At 36.0% G+C, this 14,680-nt stretch overlaps 1 protein-coding gene across 1 annotated transcript in view; it reads right to left on the bottom strand.

Annotated features, from left to right (window-relative positions):
• LOC137241484 (ADAMTS-like protein 3) overlaps positions 1-14,680 on the bottom strand; it is a 127,507-nt gene that overhangs the window by 33,869 nt on the left and 78,958 nt on the right. The gene's annotated exons all lie outside the window — the stretch shown is intronic.

Here is a 14,680-nt window from a genome sequence, read left to right as displayed (position 1 = left end):
ATTAAATATAATTAAATCGATTTTCGCCACGCGTTGACTTTTTAAAATTGTGAAAATAAAGTAAAAAATTAAAAAGAAGAGTGCAGTGAAACATTAATCTAATCACGTACATACTTATGTACATACAAAAAATACCGCACATTAGGCTGAACTAAGAAAAAGAATTCGTTAAAAAAAAAAAAAAAAAAAAACAGAAAAAATACAATAATCAACAAAACTTTGTAAAGCCTACTGTGCAAATACAAAACAAAAAAAAAGAAATACTTAAAGGCTTACATTGTACACAAGTGAAAATAAAGAAACAAAAAAGAAGTATATTGAGAAAATTTTTAGAAAGAAAAAATTAAAAGTGCATGATTTAAAGTAAAAAAGAATTCTGTGCATGCCAAAAGGAAAACCGCAAAAGAGTACCTACATATAAATAGAGCGGAGCGAAAAAAAAAGGAAATCAACAGAGTGAACAAATTTACAATTGGAAAAAGCCGAGACACAGTATAATTGAGAAAAAAATTTTTTGTGGAAGTGGAAAAAAAAGGTTTTGGAGCAGAGTTACATATAATAATAAATAGTGCATAATAGGGTGTGCAACAAAAATATAACAATAGAAAATCCAAAAAATCGAAAAAAGAAAAAAATTTTATACCTACCTGTGGAGAAAAATATTAGCTTACGTTCGAAAAAAAATATTTACTCAAAGTAAAGATTCCTGCGGAAAAGAAGAAGAGCGGTATAAATTTTTAAAAGAGCTGTGAAAAATAAAACCACACGAATAAATATTTCTTTTTAACACGAGCAGTAGACCTGCAAAAGTGCTGCACCAGAACCGTGAAAAAAAAACACCTGAAAAAAAATATAAAAAAGGTTAATATAAATGCGGTGTTCGAAAAAATCGGAAAAAGAAACGAATTAGCGTGGTTTACATAACTGTGGTGCTCTGGAAAAACCTGCAAAGAAACGAATAAATTGTTGAAAAGAAGAATCAAAAGTTAGCAAAGAGGTGATCTGCAAACCTGAAACATAAAGTTAATAAGAAAAAAGGAAAAAAAAAAAACAGCACGAAATCTTCCCTTCCACAACAGCAACAAAAACATTCAGCAAGCTACAGTCCCATAAAAGCAAAAAAGCCCTAGTAACAGCAGACTAGCGGTAAGTCTCAATTTAAGAAGTATATAAGTAGCGGTCGTTAATTAAAGTTAGTGAACTTTAACTCTCCTCCAAACGGTAACAGTATATATCCTACATATACTTACCGATATTTCATTTTCTCAACACACTCTTGTTCACAAGAAATCTCTGGAAAGAAACCGTTACTAATATACTTATAACATAATATTCTCAAATCCCATCACGTATATACCCCACGGCGTATTAACTCTCCATACCCACTGGCACATTCCCGTTATCAATTGCTGTTTCACGGGAATAAGAGCACTGTATTGAGTCTCTCGTTCTCAATCCCAACAAATGAACAAAATATAACCGCAAAATTCCCAAATTCGAGTCTCCCACTTGTGCCAGTTTATATATTAAACATATATATATATATATAAATCTAATCCCAATCAGTTAACTGCACTTAGACGCGCTAAGGTAGTACAGAAACAAGTACAACAAAACACCTTCACTAGGGTGTATTAACAAAACCCCAGCAACGCGTATAATTGCGCAGACTTTAACTAAGTAATATTTAAAAATATTTGCACAACTGAAAAATATTTCATATATTTTTTATTTTTCCAAAAAAAAAAACCAACAACGACCCACCCTAATATAAACACAAGTTAAGTGTGCACTTTCGATTTTAAATAAAACAATATACTTTATTTGTATCTATATGTACTTTAATGAATTCTAAACTGAAGTTCATATGCTTCAGTGTAATAGAAGACTAACTTATTTCTATGCTTAATCGTCTATTTATATGCTCTGGTTTCTTTTGTTTAGTGGCTGCTGATAATGTTCAAAAAAAGATCTTGCTGATAATGTTTAAGTAGAAATCTTATCTATGCTTACAATGGTTGAATAGGAATCTTTTGTTCGCTGATAATATTTTATTTGGTTTTGTTTATGTTTTGTTTATGTTTGTATTTGGTTTATGTTTAAATAGAAATCTTGTCTTTGCTTACAATGTTTTGGTTTCTGATAATGGTTAATAGATAGATAGACAATGTTTAAAGAGGAACATACTTTTTATGTAATCTACTGATTCTATATCATACATGGGATGATGTTATCGGTACAGTAGTGTATTTTCTGTTGCACTAACTCTCCTCCCTCTTAAAATTAAATGTCCTCATTTACAATTTGGACTCTAGTAATTTTTGTTTTCTTTCTTCATGGTCTTTTTGACATTGTATTAGTGCTCTTTGATAAAGTATATTCCTTCTCCTTACTCTAAATTCTAATAATAGTTTGGTTATTGTGATTAATAGGGTTATAATTAATATAGTTATAAATGTAGTCTTGATTGGATTTTGTTCAATTGGTACAAATATGGATAATATTTCGTCTAGATTATTGCACTTGTATTCTGATTGAGATTCTAAGTATTCTAATATATCTAGATTTTCTTTATGCTTTTTATGGAGTATTTTTACCATAGTTTCCCTAATGTTTATATATACTTCGTTATTTAATGTTATATTGGTTTTGAAATAAATTGAAAAATCTCCATCTAAAATCTCGTTGTTTAATATATTCAATCCCCTAATAATAATGTTTCCGTTACCATAATTAATAAAGGGTGGATTCTTTTCTTTTATCATTTTACATTGAGCATTATTTTTTTTAATATTTGTATTGTACATCCGTCCTTTTTATTCTGCTTACATATAGTTTGATCTATAAAATCTTTACATTTATTGATTCTTACGTATTGATTTCCTTTACATAAAGCAATATTTTTATCCATAACTAATTTTCCTTTTTTTGAAGCTAATGAGTGGATGTAGAATTGTTCACATTTTTCTTTGATTTTTGGGTATTTGTAAACTGTTACAAAGTTTTGTTTGAATTTAACAATTTTAATTTCTGCATATTCTAAAATATTTATGGTTAAAACATTTGTTTTTTCTTTCGCAATGATTTCTGTAATTTCTTCTGAGTCCAATGAAGTTGACAGGAAGTTGTTATTTTTTGCTAAATTAATTGTAGTTAGGAGAGTATTAAGTTCATTGTAGACTTCTGTGAGTATTAATTTTTCAGAGAAATCCTTGGGGTTTAATTTGTTTAACATTTTTTCGAAATTACTATTTATTATTTTTTGTTTATTGTGTCCCTCAATTAGTTGATTGATTCTTGTCTGTATCTCTACTTCATCATCGTGGTCTGGTGTACCTGTTATCCATTTTAATATTGTCCCTAAAGCGTTTAATCCTCTTTTAATTTTTCGGTGTAATATTTTCGCTTCAGGATTTGAATCTAAATTATATTTTGAGTTTAATATATTTTGGTAAGGTGTTAATATTCTAGTTAAATTTGTAATATGATATAAATAATCATAGCTATCAAATATAAAAGCTGGATTCGTTTCTATTAATATATAATCTTTTCCTTTCAGGTCTGTAATACTTGTGTCTGAACTAATTCTGTTTATGCACAGCAAGATTATTATTATTGTGAGATTCATTTATAGTTCGTACGGATGTTATCTTTGTGTATTATTCTTTTATCAGTTGTTGTGACTGTTTTACCGTTATCCTGTTCAATTATTTTTTTCATAAATCTATCGTGTTTTTTATTTCTTCGGCTTCTCTTAACGTAAATAATATCACCTTTCTCGTAAATAATTTGTTTGTTCGGTGCCTTCTGTTGGGTGATATCTCTTTCTTGCTTATAACGAATTCTGTTTCTGATGACTGTATAGTCTTATCCACCCCTGTTGAAAAAAACGTCCTCGGGTTTATGTCCTGTGACCGAGTGAATGGTTTTATTGTACTGCTTCGAATATTACCTCTTCGTGTTTACCTTTGGTTTCCTTTACTAGTAAGTTAGTTAGCTCCACTATTGTGCTGTGCGTCCGCTCTACTTGACCGTTCGTTGTCGAATGATGTGGTGTCACTGCTGTGTGCTGTATATGTAGTCGATCGTATAAGGATTTTGCTACTACATTAACATATGTCGGGTCGTTATCAGTTGTTAGGTTCGTTGCGTATGGGAATATTTGGGATAGTATTTCATTCAAATATGTGTATGAGTTTTTCTTATCTGGTATTTTTCTTATATAGCAGAATTTTGAGTATCTATCTACTGTAGTTATATATATTTGGTTGTCCATAAAAAATGTATCCATGTGCAGATGTGTACCTACTTCATTTGGTATTGGTGTTTTTCCGTAAAGTAATTTATTAGGACGTCTGTCGTATTTACATTTTTTACATATCTCACATATTTGTGCTGCCTTCTTTGCCATATCTCGCATGTTAGGCCAGTAATAGCTCTCAGACAGTTCTTTTATATTATTTCAATAATTTCTATGTGCTCTTCTGTGTATTTGTTCAACTATCTCATTCTGTTCATTTTCGTCAGTGATGTCTCTGACTAATGCATTTGTTATTACAAAAGTAGTGGTTGGGAAAGTTTGTACTAGTGTAGTTTTTATTTTGTATAGAATTTCTTCGGTAGTGATTATGGCGTTAATATTGTTTGGGTGTAGTACGCCTTTAATATCACTTATCAATTGTTCTATAGTTGTGAAGTATATGGTATGTCTAAATTTTCCGAATATATTTTTACTTTCTATTCTTACTAATCCATTGTTAGTTTGGATAATAATTTGATTATTAAAATGGTTTTAGCTAGTGCCTACCCTTCTTATGGTTTCAGTGGGTGAGCTGAGTTGAGAGTGCTGCGATTCTGAGTCGGTTAATTGATTAATTTGTTGCCGACTTAGTGCATCCGCAACGATGTTTTGAGAACCTGGTTTGTATACCAATTTGGCACCGTATTCTTCTATTTGGTTTTTCCACCTTTTTAGTTTATTATTAGGGTTCTTCTCTGAAATAGAGTAGGTTAAGGACTGATGATCCGTATAGATTGTAAGGTCTGATCGTCCATATAAATAGTTTCTGAGTTTTTGTAGTGCCCAAATTATGGCTAATAACTCTTTTTCGTTTGTGCTATATTTTTGTTCCGTCTCGCTTAGTGTTCTGGATATAAAACAAATGGGATTTCTACCTTGGGATAATACAGCTCCTATGGCAAAATTACTTGCGTCCGTGGTTAAATCAAAGGGTTTATTGAAATCGGGATGAAAGAGTTCGACTTGTGCTTGTAATTCCTTTTTTAATATATTCATCGCTTTTATGGCTTCCTCATCTAATTTTATTTGCATTCTTTCACTTTGCTTTTTCTTTACGATACCGTTTTCTCCTCTTAAAAGCAATGTTAGGGGTTTGGTAATCTTGGCGTAGTCTTTGATGAATTTTCTATAATATCCTGCTAGCCCTAAAAATGATCTTAATTCTTTCAGATTCATAGGCACAGGGTAGTTTTTTATGGTCTCAATTTTTTGTGGGTCTACAGTTATTCTGTTATGTTTAATAATATGTCCTAAATATTCAGTGCTGTCTTTGAAAAAATGAGATTTTTCATATGAAATCTTCATATTTGCTTGACGCAGTGCATTTATAACAATTCTTATGTGTTCCATATGTTCATCATGTGAGGATGAATATATTAACACATCGTCTATATATACATGTACGAATTTTCCTATGTAATTTCTTAATATGTCATCTACGCATCTTTGATATATTGAAGGTGCATTCTTTAGTCCAAACGGCAGCCTTAAGAATTCATATTTTGCTCCGTTTATGCTAAAGGCTGTCTTTTCGGTGTCTGACTCCTTGATTTTTATCTGATGGAAACCTGCTTCCAAATCTGGGGTTGTAAGAACAGTTGCTTTACCTAAATTCTGTATTGTCATGTTGACATCAGGTATGGGATATCTATCGGTAATGGTTTCGCTATTCAATTTCTGGAAGTCTATGACCATTCTTCTCTTAGGGTATCCTAACTCGTCAGTTCCTTTCTTTGGTACAGTCCAAACGGGTGAGTTATAGGGACTCTTACTGGGTTTAATTATATTATTCTCTAGCATTTTATTTATTTCTTTATTTATGAAATTATTGTCTGAAAAGGGGTAAGGGTACTGTTTCGTCCATATAGGCTCTTCAGTTTTAGTGCGAATCGTGGTTTCAATTGTTGTTGTAAATGGTAAAATAGGATTTGTTTCCTCATTAATTCTCATAATTTCTTCAACCTCTATTTGCTCTCATCTATTGTGAAATTTACTTGACTGACATCCATTTCTTTTTTCTTCTGCTCTGTTCTCCTGACATACATCATTTTATATTCGAACAGATCTATCTTAGCCTTCATTTCTCTCAAGGATTGTTCTCCTAATATCATATCAAATTCTTTTAATTCTTCGATTTCAAAAAATACTAATTCTTGTCCTAGCATTCTTATCTTCTTAGCTGAGTTTATTGTGTTTGAACCATTCAGAGTTCTACTAACAAATTGTTTAACTGGCAAGGTCTTTCCATTTGGAATATTTTTCCTAATATAATTTAATGTCGAGCCTGTGTCTATTAAAACTAAAAGTTTTTTATTATCATGTAAAATAATCTGAAGACACGGCAGATTATTTACTCGTCTAAAAAAGTAGCTCTATTTTCAAATTCACTTTCATCTATATTTACCTTTAATGACTGATCGCTATTATTATCCGTTATTTGATTGATCCTTTGTAGTTTCTGCGGTACTATATTATATCTTGATGACGTTGGTTGGTGGTTTCGTTTAAATGGTTCTCCTCTATTGGGATTAAAAGGTGCACATCCTGCTCTTTGTCGTTCATAGTTGTTTCTGAAAGGATTCTGTTGATACGATTGCTGTTGTTGATGCTGATTATTCGTGGATTGCCGGAATCTTCCTATTGATGTATCCACGTCCATTGGTGTCGGGTTTGATCTTCCCATATGGGGAATAGGTTGAACTCCTGGTTGATACCTCCTTTCATTTTGTGGCTGTTTAGGGTAGTTATACGCTTCTCGTCGTATCGGATTATTCTGCCTTTTATAAAGAATCTCCGTGGCAATTGCGTATGCACTTTCTAAATCTCTTGGTTTTGCTGCATATAATGTGTGTTGCGTAAATTCATCATTTATGCCATTGCGGAAGCAATCTATGGCCATTTATTTTGTGACCTGCTGTAGAGAGTGAGTATTCCCTGGGTAATCAATTTCACATTTAGTCATTGCTAAATTAAAGATTTGACAGATCTTGCTGTGGAATTCGGATAGCGTCTGTTTTCCTTGTATTTGTCTTTTCATTTCCTCTATGAGGGCGTTATAGCTTCTAGTATCGGCGTAGCTGTAATCTAGGCGATTGAGTATTGCTTGTAAGTGGAACACTGTGCCATGATTCTGTAGAAGAGTTGCTGGTTCTCCTTCGATCTTCGTGTGACGTATTATAAATAATGCATCGTAATATGGTTTGGTATTAATAAAGGCTTCTATGGGACTCATTGCTGATATAATGGTTGCCCTCCATGTCCTGTATTTGGATGTGTCTCCGTTGAACACTGGTAGCCGTTCGAATAGTCTCAGATTTATTTCATTTGCATTGTTTATCCTGGGACTTATCGGTTGGAATTCTTCGATATTAGGTACTTGCGCTTGCCGCAGCTGGGCTAATTGTGCTTCTATAGCGGCATGAGCTTGTTCCAAGGTTACTAACCTTGCTTCCATAATGATTCCCCTGCTTTGGTCAAACACTTGTAATCGTTTTTTGCGGAAGAGGTCCAGTTTTATTTTCTGGTTCTCCTTGTCCTCTTTTTCAGGACGTGTGGAATTTGATTTTTTAGGAGTTCCTTTTATTATTCACTTATTCACTTATTCACTTATTGAGCCCCCAGTTAAGCATGTACTTTCGATTTTAAATAAAACAATATACTTTATTTGTATCTATATGTACTTTAATGAATTCTAAACTGAAGTTCATATGCTTCAGTGTAATAGAAGACTAACTTATTTCTATGCTTAATCGTCTAATTATATGCTCTGGTTTCTTTTGTTTAGTGGCTGCTGATAATGTTCAAAAAAGGATCTTGCTGATAATGTTTAAGTAGAAATCTTATCTATGCTTACAATGGTTGAATAGGAATCTTTTGTTCGCTGATAATATTTTATTTGGTTTTGTTTATGTTTTGTTTATGTTTGTATTTGGTTTATGTTTAAATAGAAATCTTATCTTTGCTTACAATGTTTTTGTTTCTGATAATGGTTAATAGATAGATAGACAATGTTTAAAGAGGACCATACTTTTTATGTAAACTACTGATTCTATATCATACATGGGATGATGTTATCGGTACAGTAGTGTATTTTCTGTTGCACTAACTCACAGTACCGGCACACAATTAAATACATATAAATAAGATCCAGCTTTTGCTCATTTTCTCATCTCGCTGTAAATTCCCGTTCCTGTGTACAAGCATTAGACTGTGTCACAAAATTTATAAGCCGGAAAATAGTTAAGACCAAAATTATATTTCAAACATAGTAGAATTAAAGTGTCCTATCAATTAACATACTACTACCCCACTCAGCACTGTTTTAAATTTAACCAAGCAACACATTTGGAACCCTTCTCATTTGGTATCCCATATTATAATATTATAATTAACACCTGTTTACCCTGAACAAAACCAATATGAGCAAAAAAGCAAATGACACTCTTGATGTAGGTCAACCCGACACAAGTCTTGATACTTTTATTTTCGAAAGCAATAGACTAGAGACCTTTTACTCAAAGTGGTCAGCAACCCTGATAGCTGACCAAACTGAGTCACTTCTCAAGGTAAAAACACAACAGCTCGAAAGATTGTGGGAATCACTCCTAGATTCCTACAGAAATATATCTCTTTCTCCATCCCATCAGGAGTCCACCGATTCGATAGAGCAAAAATACCAAAAGTGCTCTGAAAGCTATGAAATTTGCATGTCACAAATTATGGACGCCATACAACTACTGCGACCCTCGCCTCAAATATCTCAGCCCTTAAATCCCCCAAATACTTCTAACACATCACAAGTATACCTCAAAGTACCACCCTGCGATACTGAAATATTCCACGGCGGATACGAAGACTGGCCGGCATTCAGGGATATGTTTACGGCAGTCTACGGCAATCATCCCAAACTCACTCAAGCTCAAAAATTATATCACCTACGGCAGAAAACGAGAGGCCAAGCAGGTCAGTTAGTGAAGCAATACCCTCTCACAGACACCAGTTTTCAGTTAGCATGGGACGCCCTCAAAGCTCGGTACGAAAACCGAAGAATATTGGTTGATAACCAACTGAAGACCCTCTTTAGTCTTCAGCAAATTTTCTCAGAAAATGGTGAGCAAATTCAAAAGCTGCAAACCACCATAAATAATTGTTTGTGTACCCTGGAAGCACAAGGTATCCCAACCTCTAATTGGGACCCCATTCTTGTGTATATTTGCTCCTCAAAACTGCCCAGTGAAACCCTGTCCCTATGGGAGCAATCTCTTACTTCTCGGAAAGAGTTGCCAATGTGGTCAGATATGGACAAATTTTTGACTTCCAGATATGAAGTAGTAGAGAGACTCCACAATTACCGACCAGGTAAGCCTAGAAATCCTCTACCAAACTTCACACCCAGGTCCACAAACCAAAACTCAATCCACAACTCCACGTTCTCAAATAAAAACAGAACAAATAATTTTCACTCTAATAATCATCACTCAAAACCACAGCAAGTCTCTTGCAAGCTGTGTAACTCAAACCACTCAATGATGTTTTGCGTGAAATTCAAAGAGCTTACGGTAGCAGACCGCCTCAAATTTGTAAAAGAAAACAATTATTGCGAGAATTGTTTGTCATACTCACATCTCAAGCGTGATTGTCAGAGCAAGTTTTCATGCGTTTATTGCCAAAAACGACATCACTCTCTCCTCCATTGTCAACAACATCAGAACGAATCTCGGGCAACAGGCCTCAGACCCCAAAATACACTAGCCCAAACCACAATCCCATATCAAATAAATGATGAACAAGCATCGACATCAAGGCAAGCAGCGATTGAAGCAGTGGCGCAGAAACACCAGGACTCAACCACCCACACGGTCTCGTCACATTTCTCCAGTAGCTGTGAAACAACACTACTCCCAACGGCACTAGTCCCCATTCACCATGCCGGGGAGTACCATAAAATTCGCGCACTTATTGACCAAGGCTCTCAGAAAACATTTTTGGCAACCCGAATCCAAAAAATGTTAGGCCTCCCAACAAAAAATGCAAGATATGAAATCTCAGGAATGGGAGGCACAGTGGTGCAAAAAGCAAACAAAATCTGCGAGGTAACTCTTTGCTCCTCAGACTTAAGCAAAGAGATTAGCACCAACGCAATTTTGCTCCCACAACTCACTCATTTTCTTCCTAATAAGAAAATCTCAAAAGTCAGCTTAGAGGCATTCCACTCTCTCCAGCTCGCAGATCCTAACTGTCTCAATCCCTCAAAAATAGACATGGTTATAGGAAGCGATATAATTCCCCAAATACTGCTCGATGGTCTGCAACGAAATCCGCAAGAAACCCTTATAGCTCAAAACACAATATTTGGATGGGTTCTCAGCGGACTAGTAAAAGAACTAGTCTCCACCTACTCTACACAAGCCAGTGAATCAACAGAACCGGACATCAGCACTCTACTCAAACGGTTCTGGGAACAGGAAGAGATCCAAACAACTCTATCCAGATCACCGGAGGACCAATTTTGTGAGGCCCTCTACACATCTACAACCACAAGAAGAGAAGATGGACGTTACGTCGTAAAACTTCCCTTTAAAGCCAATTTCCCCCACTCATTGGCACTAGGGCACTCCCGCCCAGCAGCGCAGCAACAATACATCAGTTTAGAAAGGAGTCTGGAAAAAAAGCCCGAATTATGTGAAAAGTACTCAGAAGTACTCACAGATTACCTCCAAATGGACCACATGCAGCCCGCTCCATCAAACACAGAAGTAATCAGAAATGGTAAATATTTCTCATTTTACCTCCCTCATCACGTTGTTCTCAAACCCGACAGCAAAACCACAAAGGTTCGCGTGGTATTTAATGCATCACAGACATCGCACTCAGGAAACTCTCTGAATGATGTTTTATACCCAGGCCCGATTCTCCAAAACGACTTGACGTCAATAATTCTCAATTGGCGCCTCTACAAGTTCGTGTTCAATGGCGATATCGAAAAAATGTATCGCCAAATTCTCGTCAAGGAAGAGGATCAAGACTTTCAGAGAATTCTCTTTCGGAAAGCTCCTCACCAGCCACTCCAAGACTTTAAGTTGAAAACCGTCACTTTCGGTGTAAACTGCGCTCCATATCTCGCGATCCGTACACTCCACCAACTCGCTCAGGATTGCGAAGAAACTCACCCGCTCGCTAAAGACATCATTCTTCGAGAAACTTACGTAGATGACGTCCTCTCAGGCGGGCATAATATACAGTCCACTCTCGCTTCCATGAATCAAACTATCGAAGCTCTAAAATCGGCTGGCTTTCCACTCAAAAAAATCACTGCAAACAGAGCAGAAATTCTCAATTCGATTCCAGCCTCTGATGTCTTAGATGCTTCACAAATAACAGCCCCTCTACCCCCCGAACGTGCCACTTACTCAGGGCCATTTCACTTAACAGGAGTTGATTTCGCTGGCCCATTTATGGTGAAAACGTCCCTCTTACGACGAGCTTCTCACACGAAAGCGTACGTTTGCGTATTCGTCTGCTTCTCCACTAAAGCAGTCCACCTCGAATCATGCACAAATTTGACAACTGAAGCCTTCAGAGCCGCATTCACCCCCTTCGTAGGGCGACGCGGATTACCCAACAAAATAATGTCTGACAACGGAAAGACGTTTGTTGGCGCACAACGAGCGATCCAGAGGGAGATAGCCCTATTCCTCAAAGAAGCAGCTGTTGATATTGCACAAAGGTATGCGGTACAGGGCCTCTCTTGGCAATTCATACCGCCGTACGCCCCACACATGGGCGGCCTATGGGAAGCCGCAGTAAAAAGCTTCAAAACCCATTTCACAAAAGTAGCTGGAAATCAAAGGTTTACATTTGAGGAATTCACCACTCTCCTCATTCGAATCGAAGTATTGCTTAATTCTCGCCCTCTGTCTCCCATGTCACAGGATCCAAGCGACTTATTAGCCCTAACTCCTGGACATTTTCTTCGAGGAGCCCCCTTAACCTCCTTACCCGAACCGAATGCCGAAAACGTATCCCCTACTACGAAATGGCAAAGATTAAAGGTTCTGCATCACCAGTTCAGCTCACGTTGGAAGAGCGAGTACCTACAAACCTTGCATAAAAGATATAAATGGAAACATCCCCAACAAAATATTCACGAAGGAGATATGGTCGTTATCAAAGACGACCTTCACATTCAACTGAATGCATTGGACCGCTTTTAAGTTAGTTGTTCGCCACCAGCCTAACTATATTCACGCCTCTAAAATTAAATGAACCTAAAATCGCGTCAAAGATACATACCTACTAAATAAATAAAAGTGTTAAATCCCAAATCGCTGAAACAAAGACTTAAATAATAAACATTAATATTAATAAAGTTTATATTTATATATATACAAACCGAAAGTTATCGCATTGTTTTATTTCTTTCGCAGTGAACTGCTTTCCCCTTATCTCCCGTGTGCACATACCCCACATAGTGCATTTTTATACACATTTATATATATTTGAAATCAGAAATGCTGTCTCTCAGAATGCAGACCAAGCGGCCAGTGTCTCGTGATTGTGGTAGTGATCCTAAACATATCTTTTTTATAGTAGGTAGTATTGCTGGCATATGTTGATGGCAATGATATCATCGGCCTGACAACCCGCGCCGTTAGTTCTGCGTACTCCAAACTGGAAAAAGAAGCGGTAGAGATCGGTTTGATGGTAAATGAGGACAAAACAAAGTATCTGCTGTCATCGAGCAAAGAGATATGCGCCTTGGCAACCACGTTACTGTTGGCAACCATAATTTCGAAATAGTAAAAAACTCCGTTTATTTGGGAACCAGCATCAACGCTAATAACAACATCAGCTCTTAAATCCTGCTAAGAATTACTCTTGCCAATAAATGCTACTTTGAACTAGGTAGGCAATTGAAAAGTAAAGTCCTCTCTCGGTAAACGAAAATCATGCTCTACAAGTCAGTTTTCGTACCCGTCGTGCTATATGGTGCAGAAGCATGGACGACGACAACATCAGATGAAGCGGCTTTGGGAGTGTTCGAGAGAACAGTTCTTCGAAAGATTTAGAGACCTCTACGCGTTGGCGATGGCGTTTACCGAAGGAGATTTAATGATGAGCTGCACGAGCTTTACGCAGACATCAACATAGACCAGCGAATTAAAACGCAGCGGCTGCGCTGGCTAGGCCAAGTTATGCGAAGGAAAGATGAAGCAGAGGTAGAGGGCGGCCCCAACCAAGGACCAAGTGGAAAACGTTTTAAACTCCCATGGTGTGACCAATTGGCGCCGGTTGGCAGCGAGGATGAGCGACTGGCGCAACTTGTTAGACAGTCATAACCGTTTAAACGGTTAAGCGCCATATAAGTGAGTATTTCTTTTCTTTTTTTTTTTTTTTTTTGTTTAAATAAAAATTTGCTACTTGGTTGATATTTCATTTGTTGTGTTCTCATTGAACGAACTCAGAAATAATCGCAAGTCAAATACGATATTTCCAGGGACGCATTGAGCACATTTTTGGTTGCAGTATAAGTACATCTTATACCTTTAATGAAAATAAAGTTTTTCTTTCATGTCACGCTAAATAATGTATAAAGAAATATTTCTAGGACCAGAATGAGCATTTAATTTATTATTACTCAAAACTTAAGCTGCAATTAGAGGAGGTTTTTAGTCGGGGTGACCTTAGTCCTCAGCAAATACTTATATAAGCTGTCATGGCAAAAACATTTCGGTCCAAGCTTTTCTGAAAGCCGACGGCCTCTTATACGGTGGTCCCGTAAACAAATCATACACACAATTAGCCATGCAAATAAAAGCTTAAGAGCCGCTTAGTGAGGGCATACAATAAAATCACTACCAGCCAGACACAGCATCCCACATCGCCAGTTATGGCATTAATGATATTTTACTGCTATTTAAGCACACATTTAATTACGTTAATTTGTTGTGCGCAGCCATAGCACTATTAATTTTTAAAATTTCCAGCATATTTCACTTATCCACGACAATTAAAATCGCATTATTGTACCGCACTAAAGTAGTTGGGTGCAAAAGTTTTTATGGTAAATGTGAAGGGCCACAATATTTGTAAGGTCAACCCGTTAGTAAATTTGATTGCGTAGAAATGAAAGATGAGCTATTTAAATAGTTAATGACAGGCACCTTGTAAACTAAAGTGGGTAACTACGTCTTTTATGTAATAACTCCTCATAGAAAACTGCGATTTGAAAACGAGTTTTTACATCTTAAAGCTAAGCTATTTGGGGTGGTTATTTGCAATATACATAATGTGAAGAAATCTATAATAGCTTAAACAGGCAGTTAAATTTTTAAATACCTATTGGCTTTTCTTCTGTAAAAAAATATATTTGACTAGTTT

The sequence above is a fragment of the Eurosta solidaginis genome, chromosome 2 (genome assembly GCF_040869045.1).
Source record: "Eurosta solidaginis isolate ZX-2024a chromosome 2, ASM4086904v1, whole genome shotgun sequence".
Classification (NCBI taxonomy): domain Eukaryota; kingdom Metazoa; phylum Arthropoda; class Insecta; order Diptera; family Tephritidae; genus Eurosta; species Eurosta solidaginis.
The sequence above is the reverse complement of the archived record's forward strand: the minus strand, read 5'-3'. Positions and strand labels throughout refer to the sequence as shown.